Source organism: Mustela nivalis (assembly GCF_964662115.1).
Source record: "Mustela nivalis genome assembly, chromosome: 9".
NCBI classification, from domain to species: domain Eukaryota; kingdom Metazoa; phylum Chordata; class Mammalia; order Carnivora; family Mustelidae; genus Mustela; species Mustela nivalis.
Window position 1 is genome coordinate 89,266,064 of NC_139028.1, and position 19,991 is coordinate 89,286,054.

Consider the following 19,991-nt stretch of genomic DNA (forward strand, 5'->3'; position numbering starts at 1 on the left):
TTTTTTTTTTTCTCCAGGAAGAGAAGTATCAGTGTAACGTAGACTACAAAAATACAATTCTACAATTTCTATCTCTCTATCCAGTTTTCAAATATTTGGCTGAAACTCTCCTCCTTCTCAGAGAGATGCCAGATTAAATTATAGGGAACAACCTAACACTCTAAAACCTGCATATTCTATTTCTGTGGTGTATTAACTGGCTCACAATAACTTGATTAGGGAAAAGTCTCTAGTAATTGGATGAAGTCAGGCTCAAAAGATTTGCCCAATAATCAATGAAATCTAGTGCCCCTAGCTCTGCTGGTTCCACACTACTTTTCTATCTATCCAAATGGCCTTTTCAAAGCTGAAGCTTCAGAGAACAAATATCAAACCCCCCAAACTGAGCTAATTTTATAAGCTTTTTGAAAGTAGATTGGGTTTAACAGGGCTGTGCTTTTGGAAATGAATGGTTGATATAAATCAGAGGTAGTGGAAAGGTAACGTTTATCTGATTTGATTTAGCAGCAATCTGGTCCAGATGGCAACGCAGAATTTAAAGATATTGAAATATACGGTTGCAGCTGGAGACTGTATAAACCTAAATATAAATAATTCAGATGTGCTTATGCATTTAACAAAGTCAGTTTTAAATATAGATAAAAGCCAAGACTTTAGGCTAGCATTTGAAAATGGGAAGATGACTAAATGCAGGTGCTCTTACGTATGTGGCCATATTTCAATGCCTTATTTAGCTCCAATCCAAGAATGCAGGTAGAATTCATCAGATGTACCTGTCTGGCCCAAGAGAAGGAAACACAAATTAGTGTACAGTTAAATCTAGTATATCAGAAGCAAGTGGTCTGATGAAAAACAAAAGCAAGTAGGGTGAACGCCTGATTGAATAGGACTCAGAAATAGACAACCCTTCCAGCCATGCCAGGATCACAGGCCTGGCTTTTAAAAGTGCACAAAGAAGATAAAAATCCACATCTCCTAGAAAGCTGTGAGGTCTTATTGAATGAAAAAGAATGAAAACCTGACCCCACAATACCTGGTAGTTTCTTCTCCTGCTTTGCTCTTCCTTTTTTTCTTCCCTCTTCATTTTCCTTCTTTCTTTTCTTCAATACATCACCCCAATGGACCTGAGGGCTAGGAATGGACTAAGATTTTGTCTCAGTTTGGGCTCTCATGAGATTCGGAGATGGTGATTTTTGCCAGTTTCACCAACACCTGATACTCTCTGTTCCCAGATCAGTCTTACACACCTACACTTCTTCAAGGACCACTCTTTACATGTTACTCTGGATACAGGCTCTTCATTGCTCTCCCTTAACCAACAGCCTAATGAGAGGCCCTCAAAATGATGGACTGATGCTTCACAAAATCTTAAACTAAACTTGGGGATGGGAAGAAAGTGATGACTATAGAAGATGTTATAAAGGAAAAATTGACAAGATTATTATAGGGTGTCCATGGAGAGGGAAAGGCAATGATTAGGAAGAGACTTCAAAGATGACTCTAGGCATCACACTTGGGTCTGATCAAAACCATGCCTAGAATCAAAGACTTTCCTTGAATATGAAGAATCTTCTTGAGAGATGATGGGACTTGTCCAAGGGCACAAGGCTAAGTATGGTTTGGCTTAGAGAAAAGGTTCCCTGACTCCTAAAACAGAGCCTGCTCATTTCATCTCTACAGAAAAATTGGGTAAAGAAGCTCACTAAAGTCATTGAGAAAGGAAGATTGATCTAGAAGATTTTCGTAATTGAAAACAATTCTAGGGGCGCCTGGGTGGCTCAGTCCTTAAGCGTCTGTCTTTGGCTCAGGTCATGATCCCAGGGTCCTGGGATTGAGTAAGACTTGCATCGAGCTCTCTGCTCAGCAGGGAGTCTATTTCTCCCTCTCCCTCTGCCTTTCCCCACTGCTTGTGCTTTCTCTCTCTCAAATAAATAAATAAAATCTTTAACAAAAGAAAAAGCTTTAATGAAAACAAGTTTATGGGAGGTTGCTGGAACATTGGCATTCTTTCTAAAATAGAGCCAGGTCATCAGTTTTCCTGGAGTCAATTTTAGGAGGAGGAGTAGGGAAGAAACACCTTTTATGGGAGAGGCATGATAGCAAGAACAAGAGGCACATTCACCCTGACACACCTAACATTATCTCCGCTGCTTGAAATTACTTAATGACATTATTCCCCACCCCGCTCCCCCCAAGTGATAGGTGGTTTGAGTTCATTGAAATATTCTTGTAATGTCAGCCTCCTTCTCACCTGCCCACCGCAGATGGCTCACAACCCTGGTTTATCCTGTAAGCAGAGCCCAATCTTACCAGTGAACAGAAGGAAACGGGGCTCCTCTTGGTATCACACACAACAGGCAGAGCCGACAAGTCCTACCTTTACATCAGATGCATCTCAGAATACATTCCGAAGACTTACAGCTTCTGGTCTGTATTTCTTTTATGGCCCACTGAGCTGTGCAGGGTGGCAGCTGTCAAGACTGATTCTTGTCTGTCCATCTTTATATTCCCAGTCCCTAAATTACAGAATCTGGAACAAGGGAGTCACACTCTAAATATCGGTTGAACAATATTATGATAAACCACTTTCATCTGCATAACAACTCATTCATTCATTCATTCAAATATACATCCCATGCTGTTCTAGAATTGGGATTACTATAGAGATTATGATATAACTTCACCCTTGAGCTAATATAATCTTGTCATTGTGACAGCCAGTTAAAAAGATAATTCCAATAGAGCATAAAAAGAGTTATGCTAGGGTGCTTAGGTGACTCAGTGGGTTAAAGCCTCTGCCTTCAGCTCAGGTCATGACCCCACGGTCCTGGGATTGAGTCCCACATAGGGCTCTCTGCTCAGCGGGGAGCCTGCTTCCCTGCCACCTCCCCTCACCACCTCTGTCTGTCTCTCTACCTGCTTGTGATCTCTCTCTATCAAATAAATAAATAAAATCTTAAAAAAAAAAAGTATTATGCTAATGAAACTATAGGGTGCTTTATGTGGAAGAACCAAGAAAGGGCCCTCAGCTCAATCTTAGGGACAGGGAAGTCATCTCTGAGGATGCAACAAGTAAGCTGAGATTCTAAAGACTGAAGGAAAAGAGAGGAGAAAGGAAAGAAGGAAGTAAGGATGAAAGAACAAGGGAGTGTATAGGGGTTAACAGGTGATAACATGGTAGAGGGTTATTTCAGGCAAAGGTGGGGAGCTGGAGAGCACATTCAAGAACTGTATGCTCTCCCCATTTTTTTTTTTCACTAGGACTTCATTCCCACTATTTTATTTGATCCCCACAGTCACTCTCTAGGATGGACAGTGTGTTAGGGGCAGGGCTGGGTTAATTGTTACGTCTACGTTACAGATAGGGATACACTTTTACATATGTATATGTATATGTATATGTATATAGGGATATACATATACACTCTGAGTTGAAAGGACTAGCTCTGATCACACTTGCCAGGGTCTTCTGGCTCCAGTTTCAGTGCTCACTCTTCCATATCACAATGAAAATCATTTTGGCCTTGCTTGATTCTTGAGGTTCATGCCTAAGTGATCAAAACCACAGCTTTAGGCTGGCCCCTGGGTCAGAAGAGCATGCTGTTCCCATGCCTGGGATAACATTGACCTTGCTCAGCCCAGTGGCCTCTGGCCTCCGCCTAAGTGCACAGATGCCCAGAGGCTTTAACTTCAAAGACATGCCAACCTTAGAGGCTCCAGTTCTCTGTGGCTTCTCCTGGAATCCACAGTCCCTGTGCCAGGAACTCCAACTGCCATCATAGGAACAACTTGCTCCTGGGCCTGTCCTAATGCACCTTTGGAAAAGCCCCTTGGGAAATCAGGACTGTTGGACCTGGTATTCTATGTTCAGCTGACCTCTAAGCCCACCATCAGACTGCCACCAAAATCATAGATCTTTGGGGTGGGAATGGTCACGAGGGTGCATTTTCATTCTTCTCCTTCTCTCCCTTTCTGCATCCAACAGCCCCACCTCCAGATGCACCTGTTTCTTAAATTCCTATAGCATCTATAACCTGTCATTCTAACTGTTGCACGTCCAAAGCCTGCCAGACTTGAGGACAGCATTTATAGAGCAAGCACGGTGCCGGGCTCTGTTTTCATTTCGGTACATGGATTAACCTGTTTAATTTTTACAACAATCTTGTGAAATAGATACTATTACTATCCTCATTTTATAGATGAGCAAACTAAGTCAGAGAAAGCTTAGACAGCCTCCCTAAGACTGAGCAGGTTAGTATGAGGAACAATGAGGCTGTGAACCTAAGCAGCCTGACTCCAGAGGACACGCTTAGCTGCTCTGTTCTAAGTCAGGTCATAGACTGAGTGTCTGGAAGGAGTGGAGATGGGCGGGCACACCAACTCTCGTGCCTCCCTGCGCACGCATGCTGTTCCCTCTGCCTGTGCCTTCTTCATCTCTTCACCAGCTTTTCCATTCTCTCCTTTCTGTTCATAAAACTCAACTCAACTCATTTATATAATAGCAAGAAAATGTGATCTCCCTTTGCTTTCTCCTGCCTTCCAAACCCCACTGAAATCAGGGTGAAGTCATTACTCCTTCATCGGTGTCCTCATGGGTATATAGTAACGATGTCTTTATGAGACTGACCCCTTACACCCACTAGAGGCAGCACTTTCTTTGAGGGTAAGGGCTTATTCATTCTGCAGCTCTACTTAACAGCACAGAGCCCGACATATGCTGAGAACAGTACAAGTGTTGCTGGAGGAAACAGGGAAACGTGCGGCGGCCGCCATTGAAAAAGAATTTACGCGTGTTCCTCAACTCAAGCAGTGAGAAAAACAACAGATGGAAGCTGCCTTGAGCCATAATTATCTTAATAGAAGTAAAATTCAAAGGTAGAGCAAGCCGACAGGAGGTACGGAGTCCCTTGTCACCTGCAGTCTGCAAGCAGGCCTGGGCAGCCACATAAAGGAGAGGTTATGAAGGGATCCCAGATTCAGCTGGGGAGGCAGATTTAAGATTCTGAACCGAGCCAGATTTCCACTGCCAAGACCTTGCCTGGACTAGTTCAATAGTCTCTGTGACGGTTCATTCAATGTGTGAACTTGCCTGGGTGAAGGGCTGCCCAGATAGCTAGTAAAACATCATTTCCGGGTGTGTCTGTGAAGGGTGCTGGAAGGAATTTACATTTCAATTAGTAGACTGAGCAAAGATGTGGTTGGGCACCATCCTCCCCACTGAGGACCAGCACAGCACAAAGAGGCAGACAAAGGGCAAATTCACCCTCTCTGCTTGCGCTGGGTTACCCATCTTCTGCCCTCAGACCCTGACACTCCCAGTTCTCAGGTCTTGCGGGACAGCTTGCGGCGGGAGGTTGGCGGGGGGCACATTTTCCGGAGCCTATGCTGCTGCCCTGTTCCTGCATGTTCTTCGTGAATCTAAGTCTTACGTTGTCCCTGGCTATGTGCAGAATTAAGGGAAACCAGAAGATAGATAGTCTGATGAGTAAAGAAAGGAGAGGGAAAGGATAAAGGATTCCAACCTCAGCCTTTTCCAATTTAATGAGACCCTGCACAGTGCCCAAGTGTTGCCACGCCTGGGAGCGAAGTTGTTGGCACCAGTCCTCACCAGGTGGAAATACCCATAAGAAGAAAATGGTGCCAGATCTGCCAACTTTTCCAAGAGAAGGCTGGGCCGCCTGAGCTGTACAGACTTTTGTGGAACAGGAACTTGCCTTGAAGCAAGTACAGGTGTTAGATTAGGAAAACTATGGGATTACCCAGAAAAGCCCTATTTCACCTCAGCTCCGGAAGAAGGTTTCGGTTGTGAAAATTCAACAGGCAGCGAAGGAGTTGTAGCACTGTTGTGTTTTTAGAGGCCAAGGAGAACGTTTTGGCTTTATCTTCCCCAAACTGCTTTTTTATATCTGGACTCCAAGTGGGTAATTTTTTATGTTAAAGCACCAAGGGGTCTAGGCGCCATTTCTACCAGTAACTTAAACTTCCAAAGGCCAAAGCTGAAGCAACTTGGAAGCTCTCACCTTCTCCTCCAGTGGTCTAAATACAAGAACACCAGAGGGAGTTTTGATTCATTGAAGGCTGTGGTCTCCAGACTCCTAAGATGACCCCACAGGGTCCTGGCCTTCTGGTATTCACACCTTCAGGTAGTCCCCTATTGTGATTATTTGTAAAGAGTTTTCTACATATCTACATATATATACTGTCATATCAGTAAAATTGATAATAAACTAATGCATGCACATGTATACGTACATTTGTTGCCCCTCCTCCCCCAGAGCACTGGTTATTAAACATTGGATACTAACTATAAATGAGTGAATATGCAGCCTTATTCGGGCTAATAATTTGAGACCCTGTAGGCAGTGGGAGCCATCAGCAGTTTTTGAGACGGGGCATGGCGTGATTAGATCTGCACTTCAGAAAGTTCATTTTGGCTGTGATATGGAGCGTAGATGGGGGGGGTGATGGAAGGCAGAGTAGAAATCACTTAGAAAGTCTCTTCAAGTTCAAGTGCAATTAATAATATCTTTTAGCTAAATGCTAGGCATGAGGCTAAGAAATGCCTAATGCTATTTCTTCTACTCCTTATAGTAATCCTATTGAGGTAGACCTCGTCATCCCAGGGCCAGTGGGTCTGGACAGAAGGAACTAGTTTGAGCAGGGTTGCCGGCTATAGCGTAGGTGTAGACTTTTTTGGCCGTGTGGCAATCAGTAAAGAGGGATCCAGGGGGTTCTTCTGAAGAATTACTTCTCCCATTGTATGTACCCGCACCACCCGAGGAGCAGTCACACGCCCCGAGCTGGGCCCAATAGCCTCTCTCTCCTTGTACCCAAATGCAGGGATGAGAGAATAGGTGGTGGATATTTATTCTGGAAGTCATGGTTAGCATAGCTGGCTAACTAGTTCTGCAGTATCCAGACTGCGCCGGTTCCTGTCCTCTTTCTAAAACTAGTCTCACCTCCAAGCCTCTCTCCTTTAGTTTTCCAGAATTGGCCTGTACTGTTTGCTACCAAAAATCTGTCCCTGATATGGTAACCGATTAGGACAGAGCAAGGGGTAAGGCGGATCCTGGAATGTTTCAGAAGACAGTAAACAGTTTGAAGTTTGAAATACTGACATAGTAACTACACTTTTTTCCATGGGTCTCCTTTCCTGTGGGAAACTAACTCCATTTGACACACGTGTACGGTGGGTTTCCTGAGGTCACAAGAAAAGAAAGCTTGGCCCGTTTGTTTCTGTGACTCTCCTCGAAGCTGCATTGAGTTACGTATTAATGATAGCTTGGCAGACCCATGTCCAGGAGGCTCAGAAGCATGAAAGACTAGCTGTTTACGTGCGAGGTGTGCTATCAAAGGCCACAGGAACACCCTTAAGAAGGAAAATTGACACAGCGACAGAATGAGCCCCTTATCAAACAGAAGGTCTCGACAAACCCTGATTAGATGGGGTTCTGTGCCATGGCCTGATTGAAATGTTTTGCTCTGCAAGGATCCCGATGCAAAGGTCCAAGGGGTCTTGCATTAAGTCTTCTAGCTTCTCTTTCTATGGGGGGGGGGGGTGAAGGCAGGCCTTCAAGGCAGCCAGGATCAAACCCCGGGCTGGCGGGGGTGCTTAATCAGCTGCCCTAGGTCCCACGCAGGAAAATTCTGCCTGCTGCCAAGGAGGTGTTAATGTCGGAGACCATAAATGGCAGTGACCTCATATCTCTCAACTTCTCTGTCAAAAACCCTACTTGGCAGCAGATCAAGGATGCAGGTGGCCACGCTGGTCACATCTGGCTGGGTCTATAACAGAAATTAAAGTGACCGACCTATAAGTACTAGAGGCCCATTTACCAGTTTCCAGCTTAGCAACCCATGACTTGGCCCCTGGGGATGCTCGAGAAGCATTTGCGGGTGAAGGGTGAGCAGTGGAAGAAGGAGGGAGTCTGTTCCCACCCAGAGCCTGGCAGGGAGGGTCTTCTCTTTCTCAGCATTGCAGCTTCTGGGCCTTTGGTTCAAAGGGAAGACTTTTCTCCTGTTCCACTCCCGCCCTTCTGTTTCCAACATCCTGAATAAGGTAGAGGTTCTTGCTCAGGAAGGAGGAGGTCTGGGACTGTCCTAACAATACTTTCCATAATTTATCTTGCAGACTCCTTGAAAGATACGTGTATCTTTTTCCAGCCTGGAGCCCATACTTGAGATATTCTAGCTTCGCCTAGAACAGGAACGTTGTCAGGAGCCAGTCACTTCGTTTGTTAAAAGAAAGGATAAACCAGTTATTCTAGGGCTTTTGTTGAGCAGCCGTCTTGCCTGTGGTAGGCTGGACAGAATCATGTCTGCCACTGCTTCCCTGTATGAATGTGTCTTTACTTAAAACCCATGTTCCCTAAACCGTGTTGTACGCCTTCTCTCTTGACAACTATCTTTCATGTTGATACTGTTATAACCTTTGCGTGACATTATCAAAGTCCAGAAAGCAAAAGCTTGATGCCGGAGATAACAAGGCAAGGCCCCCACCACACAATCCCCGAGTCACGGTCATGCACGAACAACCACCTCAGCCACCACAAGCCAGGGGACTCAATCTCTCGGTTAAGCCATTTCCTGGAGCAAAAACCCACATTTCTTGACAGAGCCAACCATTTAAAGCTGCTCTCTCTGCCCTTTCAAATTTAATTTGTTTCAAATCTTGTAGGAGCCACAGAATTATTTCGGGATTGGAGTCAAGTGAAAACAGGTGTGCTGCTCTTTTATCCACCCATCCCACCTCCCCTTCAAAGGGCCTGATTAGGCGCCAGATTAATCAGACCAGCCAATAGGGCTGGAGGAACCCCTTTATTCTCTTGGGCACCCCTTACCAGGATGTTAACCCAGATTCCTGGATGCACCAGTATAGAAGCCCTGACCCAACTGACCTTCTCATGCCCCATCCAAGTGCCTGTGCAGTGTTAGGACTGGGATATGGCGTCACCCACCCTGTGCCAATGGCCTTCTCTGCTCCTCTGCCGGTCTACCTGACCCTGACAGCCAAGGCCTGGTTGTCCTGCCTTCCAAGATCAACCTGAGCTCTGTTCTTGGCTATCTCAGCATTTTCTTTGGCTGCTCAATTTAGGCCGACCTTCCTGGTGTGTCAATATTTAGGGGGCTAAGCATAGAAAACATTCACAAAGTTTAGGGTGAAATAGAAAGATCTTATTCAAGTAGGAAAATTGGAGTTCAGCAAAAAGTCACATCAGGAAGGAAAAAAATGGAAAAAACTTTATTCAGATTGTGCAGTCCTGGGAACAGAGTTCTTAGCACTAAGGAACACTGTGAGTAGAGATTTTTGCCTCAGTTCCTGCCCTGAAGAATCCCAGGCTTAGACCTGGAGCAACATCACTCATCTATCTATATAAACACCTTGGTTTCTATATTTTTTCTCATGACTTGAAATTCCATCTCGATGCTGACAATTCCCAAGCTCAAATCCTCAACCCACACCTCTTTCTTGAACACAAGACCATATATCAGTAATTGACTTGCTATCTCTTCTAAGCACTGAAAATATTCAAATCCACTCCACCTTAAGTCCTGCTCTTTCCTTGGTCTCCCCTATGGCAATGTCATCCTTTCCTTTGTTCAGGCCCAGAACTTTGGAGTTGTCCCTGCCTCTTCATCTCACAGCCCCACATCTCACCCCTCTTACCTTCAAAATATTTCCTGTATGTAACTACATCTTGCCATTGGTGTCCCCACCACCCTGGTACAAGCCACTACCATCCTCTGCCTAAAAATTATAATAAGCTCCTAGCTGGTCACCCTACTCTACTCTGTCCCTTCCACCCCTACCTTGGCAGCACAGAGAAATGAAAATGATTCTGTTAGGATGTAGGTTAGGTTGTATCACCATCTGCTCAACCATCTTTCCCATCTCACTCATAGTAAAAGCCAAGTCTTCACAATGGCCTTAAAGACCTTCCAATATCTGTTCCCTCCCTTATTTCCCACCACGTAACTTCTGACCTCATCACAACCACTTTCCTCCTTGCTCACTCTGTTCCAGCCACATTGGCCTCCTGGCTGGTCCTCAAACCTCCAACCATTCTGCCACTTCAGGACATTTGCCTTTGCTGTTCCCTTTGTGTGGAATGCTCTTCCCCTGGGTCTTTGTCTATTTTGCTCACACAGCAGAGTTAGTTCATTTTCAGGTGTCATCTTAACTGAGGGGTCTTCTCCAGCTACTTTACAATGTAGAATGTGTTTTGCAAACATCCTAACCACTTCACATCTATTGTTTTCATGGTCCCGTGAAATATTACTTAAGCTACAATTCTACTCATACATCCCCTTCCTTTTGCCTCGTAGCCCTTACTATATTGCTTATCCTGCTTTATATTTATATGTGGCAGTTATTATTAACTGGCTCATTATACACATGTTTATTTGTTTGTTTTCTGCACTTTCCACCTACGGAATAAGCTCCAAGATGCTGTAGACTCATTTTGTTCACTGTATCCCCAGAACCTAGATTGATGTCCTCTATGTGGTAGACATGACTATATACTTTTCTAGATAATTAATACCAAGGACCTTTCAAGTCTTCTAGCACTCTCAACTTTTCTTTGCATGATTATGCCAGTTTTAAAGGTGGAGCATGAGACTCAGTCCTGACCAATCATAGCATTTCATGTCTCCCCATCTTCACTCCCACTCCACCAAAAGGAATTAGATCACAGATGATCATGTGACAATCAGAGGCAATGAGATGCAAAGAACTTTTCTGTGCTGTCTGGGGGGAAAATATTGCTCTTCGTCATTGAGCTTTAAGCTAACAAAGTCTAGAGAGGACTGAACCTGTTGTAGCCACTTGGTTTCTGTGAGGAGAGTCTGTGAAGTGTATGAGATAAATTGATGGAGAAGAGTCATAAATCTTGAGGAGAGAGATTCTCTTGACCATGACCTATTCATCTCACATAGAGAACCATGAACTTCAGGGATAAAATATAGGGCAAAATAATAATAATAATAATAATAATACCCTCTTCTTTCCCCCATCCTCTCCCTGAGCTTTCCCATTTCCACCATCTAGAACTGCAATGATGCCCTAATCTAGAACAAGAATGGCATGTTATATCCAACTCCAGCTGAAATGTGGTGGTTACCTAGAGCTTAATATAGAAAAAGATACAGAAACTGTGAATAGTTCAGTGGGAAAATAATGCCATGATTGGCCAGTAATATCTGTTATGAGTATGAGAGAGAAGAGTACTGTGTATCAGTATAGAATTTTTCTGTCTACAAAAAAAGCATGAAAATTACATAAAGAGGGGATCTGCATTTATGGATAAAGCATGAACATTGAGCTAATTTCAGGAACAGAATCCTTATTAAATATGCACATGATAAGTGGGACACAGAAAAGAAGGTATGATTGGATTGAGGGGAAATTCAGGGATGGCTTCTGGCGGATGAAAAGCACAAGGAAGCCCAAAAATACAGACAGCTCATAGCCTGATTTATCTGGAGCAGAGGGGCTGTGTCACTGAGAAATTTGAGAGACGGCCGGAGATTTCCATGAGACACAGCATGATTGACCAGGGCCTTGAACGCCAGGCTGAAAGAGGGGATATCCAGGCAGCAATAGGGAGGTTCTGTCGGGTCTTGGGCAGGTGACGGTTGTAATAAGATCGATGTTCAAGGCAGATTATTCTGTCAGTTGAATCCAGGATGAATTGAAGCCGTGGGAATTGGTGGTGGGGAGGCTGGTTAGCATCCTGCTGAATGAGTCAAGGAAATGCACTCTGGAAAATGTCTTAAGCAGACCTGTCATGCGCATGACCACAGACTCCTTAGCTGTGTCCAAACCTGTGTCATGGGCATGTTTAGAGAAGTTTCAGAACCTCCACAGAGCTTTCAGAGTAAATGACCTGAGCAGTTGTGGAGGGTCCTTCAATTCCGTTTACGTGACGGTGGCCAGGGCAAGGAAAGAGGCAAATCTGAAGAAGCTGTTAAAGATTCTGGTGTGGAAGGAGTTTTGCGCATTTGTTACTGTGGCACCACAGAGTCGGTCCAACAGGGTCTCTGGAAGTTTCTGCCGAAATGTGGAAAGGATTGATATGTTAATTACTTGATTTCACTCAGGTAAGTGTAGAATATACACCTAGGTCAGCCATGGTCAGGGCATGAGGACAACAGAAATGTCACAGGGTGCAGGCTAGTAAAAAACAAAACAAAACAAAGCCAAGTGTGGCAAAGAAGAGGAGAGTCCTTATTTCAGAAAAGCACAGTTACTTATCTCTCACTTGAAGTTTTCATCCCCAAATATGGGCTAACCACTTCAAATTTTATTTTTTTTAAGAGAAGTCCTCTCTCTAGAGTTTTATGTAAAATATTCATTTAATTTAGCTAGTTGAATCCTCCATTCAGATTCCTCAACTCAGAATCTACACCTGTGGGTTTAGTCCCCTTTCTTGGGTCTAGCCCTTGATTCAAGAGAAGCAGAAGATGAGCTCTGAAGAAGGCAGCCTGGAATAAAATCTTGGCCTGCCCCCCTTATCCCTCTATAACCATGAGCAGGGGACCCCACAGCCCCCAGTGCCCACTCCATTATTTGTCAAATGGAGATAGTAACGGTAGTGATCAACTGAGCACTTACTAAGTTCTGAGTACTGTTGTGGTGGCTGTGGCTTATACTCCATCATTTAATTCTTGCAATGATCCTGTGGAAGGGTCACTACTATTTTCTCTGTTTTTCAGATGAGGAGACTGAGACACAGAAAGCTTAAGTAATATTTCACGGGACCGTGAAAACAATAGATGTGAAGCGGTTAGGATGTTTGCAAAACACATTCTAGGCATTAGTTATTCCTCCCCATTTTGCTGAAATCTAATTGGGGCATAATATTGTTTAGTTTTAGCTGTACAACATAATGACTGAATAAATGCATATACAGTGAAATGATTCTCATAGTTAGGTGAGTTAACATTCATCACCTCACATAGTGTTTTTCCTTGTAAGGAGAACTTTTCAGATCCACTCTATTCACAACTTTCAAATACACAATACAGTATAACTCTAGTCACCACGCTGTACCTCATAGCCTCGAAACTTACCTATCTTATAACTTGAAGTTTATACCTTTGACTGTTTTCACCCATTATTACTTTTATTATTAGTGTAATGAAGAGAAAAAAAAAATGGCCTTTAAAAATTCTAACTGCTGACAACTGCTTCTGCTGCCCGGGGAGTGTCATACTTCCTTTCTTGAAAGGCTCTTTATTTAGGAAAATATCTGAAAAGTCCTCTTAGGGTCAAAATGGTGAAGCTTCTGGGGGGTGGCTTGAAAGATGTCTGTAGGCAAGAGTATGTGGAACCATTCTACAAAGTAGTGGGAGCTCTGGAGGGTCCGGGGGAGGAACCTGAGCCAAGAAAACCAGGGGGCCAGAAAGAAGGAAGGCTGGGGGCGGGGGAGGGGAGCACAGAAGAAGAGCAGGTCCAGCCACCCCCACCTCCCTCTGCTAGAGACAGGAGGATGGAGGAGATGGTCAGTGAGCTTGTTCCTGGCAAGACTGGTGGGGAATTGTAATCATTCACCTCCATGACTATCGAGAGGAGTCAAACACCTTGTACTTGCAGACGCTGCTTTGGAGAACCAGAGGGAAAGGAACTGCCTCCCTTTGGGTAGGTACTTACAGACTCATACTTACAGAGCTCTTCCTCTGTAACAGTCCTCTCCCCAAAGTGCTTCTCCTCATTTAATACAAACAACCACCTCAGGAGAGGTGTTCTATTAGCCCCCGCTTTTTTTTTTTTTTTTTTTTTACAAAAGGGGAAACTGAGGCAGCATGAATAAGCAGATTGTGGAGAGTCATCCAGCTACAAGTGATCCTACCTGGGCTGTTAACCTCTATGCTATTTTGAAAGACAAACCCAACTGCAGAAGAGGAGATACCTGTAAAAATGAAGATTCAGAGGAAGGAACTAACAAAAGGTGAAGAGAGATGCGTAAACCCCCTGGGAATCTGTAGGGACTTGGGGAGGCTCAGAGAGGGGGTGGTTAGTTGTTGGTTTTCCACTGATAGGAATGGGTCTTGAACTATTTTAATTTAAACATTAAAACAAAGTGGCACCGTTTATGTTGATCTTTGGGTGGTGACACTGTTTATAGGGCCTGCAAGTAACTAAAATCATCACTTGAAAGTTTACCTTATCCTCCACCACTGGCCCTGGGCTGATACATGTTTAATATGTCCAGACAGTACATCCCAGTGGGCATGGCTGCTTCCCCAAGTGTGGGGAGGAGCTAGTAACCCCACAGAAGCCTTCTAGGCATCAGAGTCAACATAGTTTTGAGGATTTTCTGAATGGGGAGGGGGAAGAGACCATTTTGTTATGCAGAAGCCTATCAATAGCTAACTAATACTCAGATCTAAAAAGAGAAAATGATAGAACATTCATGAGGGAGACTTTGATTTTTATCTGATCCTGGGGGAAAAGAGAGACAAACCTATTCCATTGTTTTGAACTTTGTTAATTTGTATAACACATGCTACTTATGTTCTTAAGGAGACAAAGATCCGCATGATGGACACTTTTTCTTCTTATTGATTTACTAAGAACGGGGCATTGCAATTACTTTTAAGAAACGATTTAACTTACAACGATGGAAAAATCTTTGAATGAAAATGCTATCCATCAAAGGTTAAAAAAAAAAAAGTTAAGTCTTGTCACAGAGGAAAATGAGACAGGCATGATCAAAATGCAATGTATTTAACCCGTAAGGAGATCAGGCAGTCTTAGGACGTTTGATGTGACGTCACTAACATGCTCTTTCTTTATTTTCTTTTTTCTTTCCCTTCTTCTCCTCCTCCTCCTTCTGCTTCTCCCCCCTCTTCCCTTTTCTTTTTTTCCTAATAATCCACCAAGAAAGTTCAAAGCTTTTATTTTACTGAGGACCCACTAGCAACTTTCCAACTGTAGAAATAGCCTCCTTCTTTCTGTAGTGCTTCTGCTTTTGTTTCCCAGATATGACAGGGGAACCTGGAGGAGGAAAGAAGCTTACCCAAGAACTATGATTTTCTTGAAATATCCCCTTGCAGGACCTCAAGAGAAATCCCATTTTCTCTTGTTAGGAATACACTGTGCTTTGCACTTAGTATACCCTTTACATCTGCCTTTTCTGTCTTGGAAATTACACACATGAAGCAACCACAAGTGTGTAGGGAATATTTACAGAGAACCCCATCACGTGACCTCAAAATAGATGGGCTGCTTTTAGGTGGAGGTTTTTGGACTGATTGTGGTGAGCTCTGCGGAAGGCAGAAGGGAGGGGAGAGACTTGAAGTGAGAAAAAGGCACTTGTGGAAGCTCAGAATTAAACAAAGACGTCTTTTTGAGTATTAAGAAACCAAAATAATGGATCGGGAGCCATGGAAGGGTGCCCAGTGGCCCCAAATGCTCATTTGCTTTTAAGATTGTTTGGGCTTTAATTAGTGAAGCCTTGACAGAGGGATTAAAAAACTTGAACTTTGAAAAAGAACAACTTGCAAGGCCAAATGGGAAGAAGGATGACTGGAGGCAGATGGCAATGCATACCTCTGGGCTGGTTTAGCCAAGGGTTAGAACTCCAAGCTCTGAGGCAGGGCTGGTGGTTTCATTCGAAAGCAGGGTTCAGATCACTTTATTCTGCCTTAGGCATGAGATAAACTTATCATGAAGAAACTGATAGAAAGAATGTCCCTCTTTTTGTCGTTTTAATCCTCCTGCATTTATCAAGAATCAATAGCTCACATTTCCCCCATGCTTGGTCCAAAGCGTATTGAATTTCTTCGAGTTCCTCCAAAGTGCAAGCTATTAAAATAGCAACCCAGTGCATAAATTGCCCTTCTCTGCTTCTCCCTGGTAGACTCCTGTGTAGCCTTCAAAATCACGTCCCCTCATATCTTCTCTCTGAATCTCTGAATTTTGTACTTAAATCTACCCCGCCTATCCCTGCCGTTGCACTTATCCCACTGTATTGCAATTATTTGGTAACATAGAATACATGCCATAGCATGCATGTAGCTTGTATGTACAATTTAAATAAGAATAATTCTAAAAATATGTATAAACTGTTTAAGAAAAACAAATTCAACAGATTACATTTTAAAGATCTTATTGTTTTTATTCAACAAGTCATGATTCAGGACCCTCATCTAGCAAATAAAAAGAAGCTCCCAGAGGCTGTACAAAATGATAAGCGAAGGGAGTAGGGTCAAGGAAGTCATACTGGCAAAAAGTGGATTGGTTGTGGCAAGGTCAGTTTCTTTGAGGGGTTGGCAGGGGTCTATCAGGCAGATTCCCATACTAATGTTGATCAGGTAATTCCTGACTGATTGGTTTAAGTTTCCATTTCTAGGAAAGGCTGAAAGTATAGTTAAGTCTTGGTTTGGTGACATAGGACTTAGCATGAGTAATGCTGTTTGGGGCCTCTTGTCTTACTTTTAATAGTACCAAGCAAACAGCTTAAGAAAGAAAATTTGCCAATAACTCAAAGTTTTCCACGTGACTCACTTATCCCTTTCCCTACTTGCACTGTAGAGGCAAATATTAAAAACATTTTATATTGATTATATCCTTTTCTTTCTAGCTTTACTGCCTGTGTTTGTATCCTTAAACAACATATGGTTAACGGTTGCCTTTTTGAACCTAATATAAATAGAATCATATATGGTTTTAATATTTATCCATATTGATGAATGAATCATGCATTCTTAATGGAGTGAAAATTGGTTCTGGGAATACAGAAAACTCTTACTCTTTTAATGTATAAAGCAAAGATATGCATATAGTATATAAATAGACAGTTTGTCTATGGTGTTAAGGTTTCATAGGGGACTATTAGGAAAAAAAATGTAAACATCTCTTAGGGGTATGATAATGAAAGAAAAATGGCTGAAAAACACTGTGTGGGTCATATATTTTCATTGCTACATAGGATCTCATTAGAGATTAGACCAAAATTTATCTATCTGATGTTGGTGGATATACAGTTTGTTTCCAGTTTTTTTTTTTGTTATTAAAATCATCTCGTGCCCACGAATTTGATAACCTTGATGAAATGGACCAATTCTTTGAAAGACACTAAATCTCACCCAAAAAGGAATAGACAATCAGAGCTCAAAGATTTCCTGAATGCCTGGGTGTCTCAGTTGGTTGGGCGTCCCACTCTTGTTTTCAACTTGGGTTGTGATCTCAGGATGCTGGTATTAAGCCCCTTGTCAGGCTCTGCATTCATTGCGGAGTCTGCTTGAGAGTCCCTCTCTCTCCTTCTGCCCCTCTCCCAACTCTCTCTCTCTCTAAAATAAGGAAATAAAATATTTGGGGTGCCTGGGTGGCTCAGTGAGTTAAGCATCCAACTCTTGGTTTTGGCTCAGATCATGACATCAGGGTTCTGGAATTGAAACCCACATTCAGCTTCATGCTCAGCATGGAGTCTGCTTGTCCTTTTCCCTCTGCTCCTCCCTCTCCTCTCTCTCTCTTTTGCTCTCTTAAATAAATAAATGAAATCTTTAAAAAAACAAAACAAAACAAAAAAACAGGACTGGAAGAATTCCCAGTAAGATCAGGAAGAAAACAAGGACCTCTCTTCTCATCAGTACTTTTGAACATCCTATTGGAAGTCATAGCTAATGCAGTAATCAAGAAAAAAATTTAAAAAGGTATATAAATTCGGAAGGAGGAAATGAAACCATGGTCTTTGTTTGCAGGTGACATGATTGCCTTTACAGAAAATCCAAAAGAATCACCAAAAAAATGGAACTAACAAGAGATTATAATAAAGTTGCAGATATAAGTTAATATACAAAAGTCAGCTGCTTTTCTATACCAGCAATGAAATAAAAAACACATTACCATTTACATTAACAGCACCCCAAAAATGAAATACTTGGGTATGAACCAAAAAAAATGTATACAAAATCTATGTGAGGAAAGTTTAAAAACTATGATGAAAGAAATCAATGTATAACCAAACAAATAGAGAGATATTCCGTGTTCACAGATGAGAATACAATATCATCAAGATATCAGTTCTAGGGTGCCTGGGTGGCTCAGTGGGTTAAGCTGCTGCCTTCGGCTCAGGTCATGATCTCAGGGTCCTGGGATCGAGTCCCACATCGGGCTCTCTGCTCAGCAGGAAGCCTGCTTCCTCCTCTCTCTCTGCCTGCCTCTCTGCCTACTTGTGATCTCTCTGTGTCAAATAAATAAATAAAATCTTTAAAAAAAAAAAAAGATATCAGTTCTAATTTTGATGGATAGATCCAATACTAATCACAAAACCAAAATCCCAGCAAGCTATTTTAGGGATATCAATGAGGTGATTCTGAAGTTAATATGGTGAGGCAAATGACCCAGAATAGCTAAATCAGTAGTGAAGTAGAAGAACAAAGTCATAAAGTGAAAAGATTGGAACTACCCAACTTCAAAACTACAAATCTACAGTCATCAAGATAATGAGCTGTTGGCAAAGAATAGGCACATAAATCATCAGAGCAGAACAGAGAACCCAGAAATGGAACCATATGAACATAGACAACTGATCTTTGGTAAAGGAGTAAAGACAATACAGTGGGACAAATAGTCTTTCCAACAAATGGTGTTGGATAACTGAACAACCACAGGAATCTACAAACACAGACCTTATGCCTGTCACAAAAAATTTACTCAAAATAGAGCATAATGAAAATCCCTGAAAAGGGTTGAAAATTGAAAGTTTACTATCAAAAGCTCCTTTAAGATAAGTCATTCAACTTTCACACTCAGACGACATAATAATAATAGCAGGTGCACAATAACTTAGAATTTGCTCTCCCACCACCTCGTTACCCTCTAAAAACCATTTCATTGTTATCAAAATCCTGTTGACCAAAGGTAATACTCACATTTCGAGTGTTATTAAATATTAAAGTGCAATTTTAATTTTTATGACAGTATTTTTATTAATATCTACTTGCTCCTACTTTAGCATTTTCTTTCTTCTACTTTCTCTGTGTTTGTTCTTCTGTTCTTATTCAAAGTTCTTAATTTTCAGCCCTTCTTTTTTTCTTATACGTTTATGAGACATTAATTTCTCTCAGTACTATTTTACTTTTTCCATTATTTCTCCTTATAAGTATTTTTAATTTCCATGGTGGTTTCTTTTTTTATCCATGTGTCTCCCCCCAAAATACATAAAGTTATTTTAATTATCTTTTTGTTATTGATTCCTACATATTGTGTTATGGTTAGGAATGTGGTCTGTATGATACTCTTTGAAATTTGTTAGGACCTCCTTTATGGCCTAAAATGTGCTATAGGCTCCACGTGTGCTTGGGGGAAAAAAAAAATGTGTTCTCTAGTTACTGGTGTGGCATTCTAGAATGTCTGCAGGTCAAGTTTCTTAATTATACTGTACAAATCTTTTGTTTTATTCCTTGGCAGTGTAAGCTATCAATTACGAAGACAAATGTGCTCAATATCACCTAGTCTGATGTTTACTTGTCCATTTTTCTTTGTAGATTTGTTGATATATTGTTGTAGATTTGTTGCATATATTTTGGAATATGCTTAGGTGAATATAATTTAGAATTATATTACATTCTGTATCTCACTTTTGGGGTTTTTTTTTTTTGCCTTAAAATCTATTCTGACTAGTATTAATATAATTTTTTTTTTTTTTTTTTGGCCTGGAGCATCAGTCAGGGTTCAGTTGAGAAAACAGAAACCTCCTTAAATATCTAAACAGAGGTAATTTGATTCAAGAAATAGGTTACCCACATAATAGATCTGAGAAGCCCACCATGGATGGTGAGGGAACTTGGAAATTAGCAACAGCAAGAAGCTACTACCACTCATAGGGAGGGAAACCAAAGGGGACACGAGTGATATCAAAGCCCAGGGTTTGTAGCCGTCCAGCAGAGGTGGAACCACAGTGACCAAGAGGGGGCTAGAGCAATAGAGGAGATACCACAATATTGGAGACTCTGTCTGAAGGGGAGGAGAGAAGAAACCC

The 19,991-nt window shown here is 42.2% G+C and overlaps 1 protein-coding gene across 1 annotated transcript in view; it reads right to left on the bottom strand.

Moving 5' to 3' along the window:
• Window positions 1–745: 745 nt before the first annotated feature.
• The window catches only part of LOC309873363 (doublecortin domain-containing protein 1-like), a 232,498-nt gene continuing 213,252 nt past the window's right edge, over window positions 746–19,991 (bottom strand). The window contains exons 24-25 of the transcript XR_014316312.1: window positions 2,420–2,530; window positions 746–1,131 (exon numbers count right to left, since the gene is read on the bottom strand). The gene's annotated coding sequence lies outside the window, so the exon portion shown is untranslated. The remainder of the gene's footprint in view (window positions 1,132–2,419; window positions 2,531–19,991) is intronic.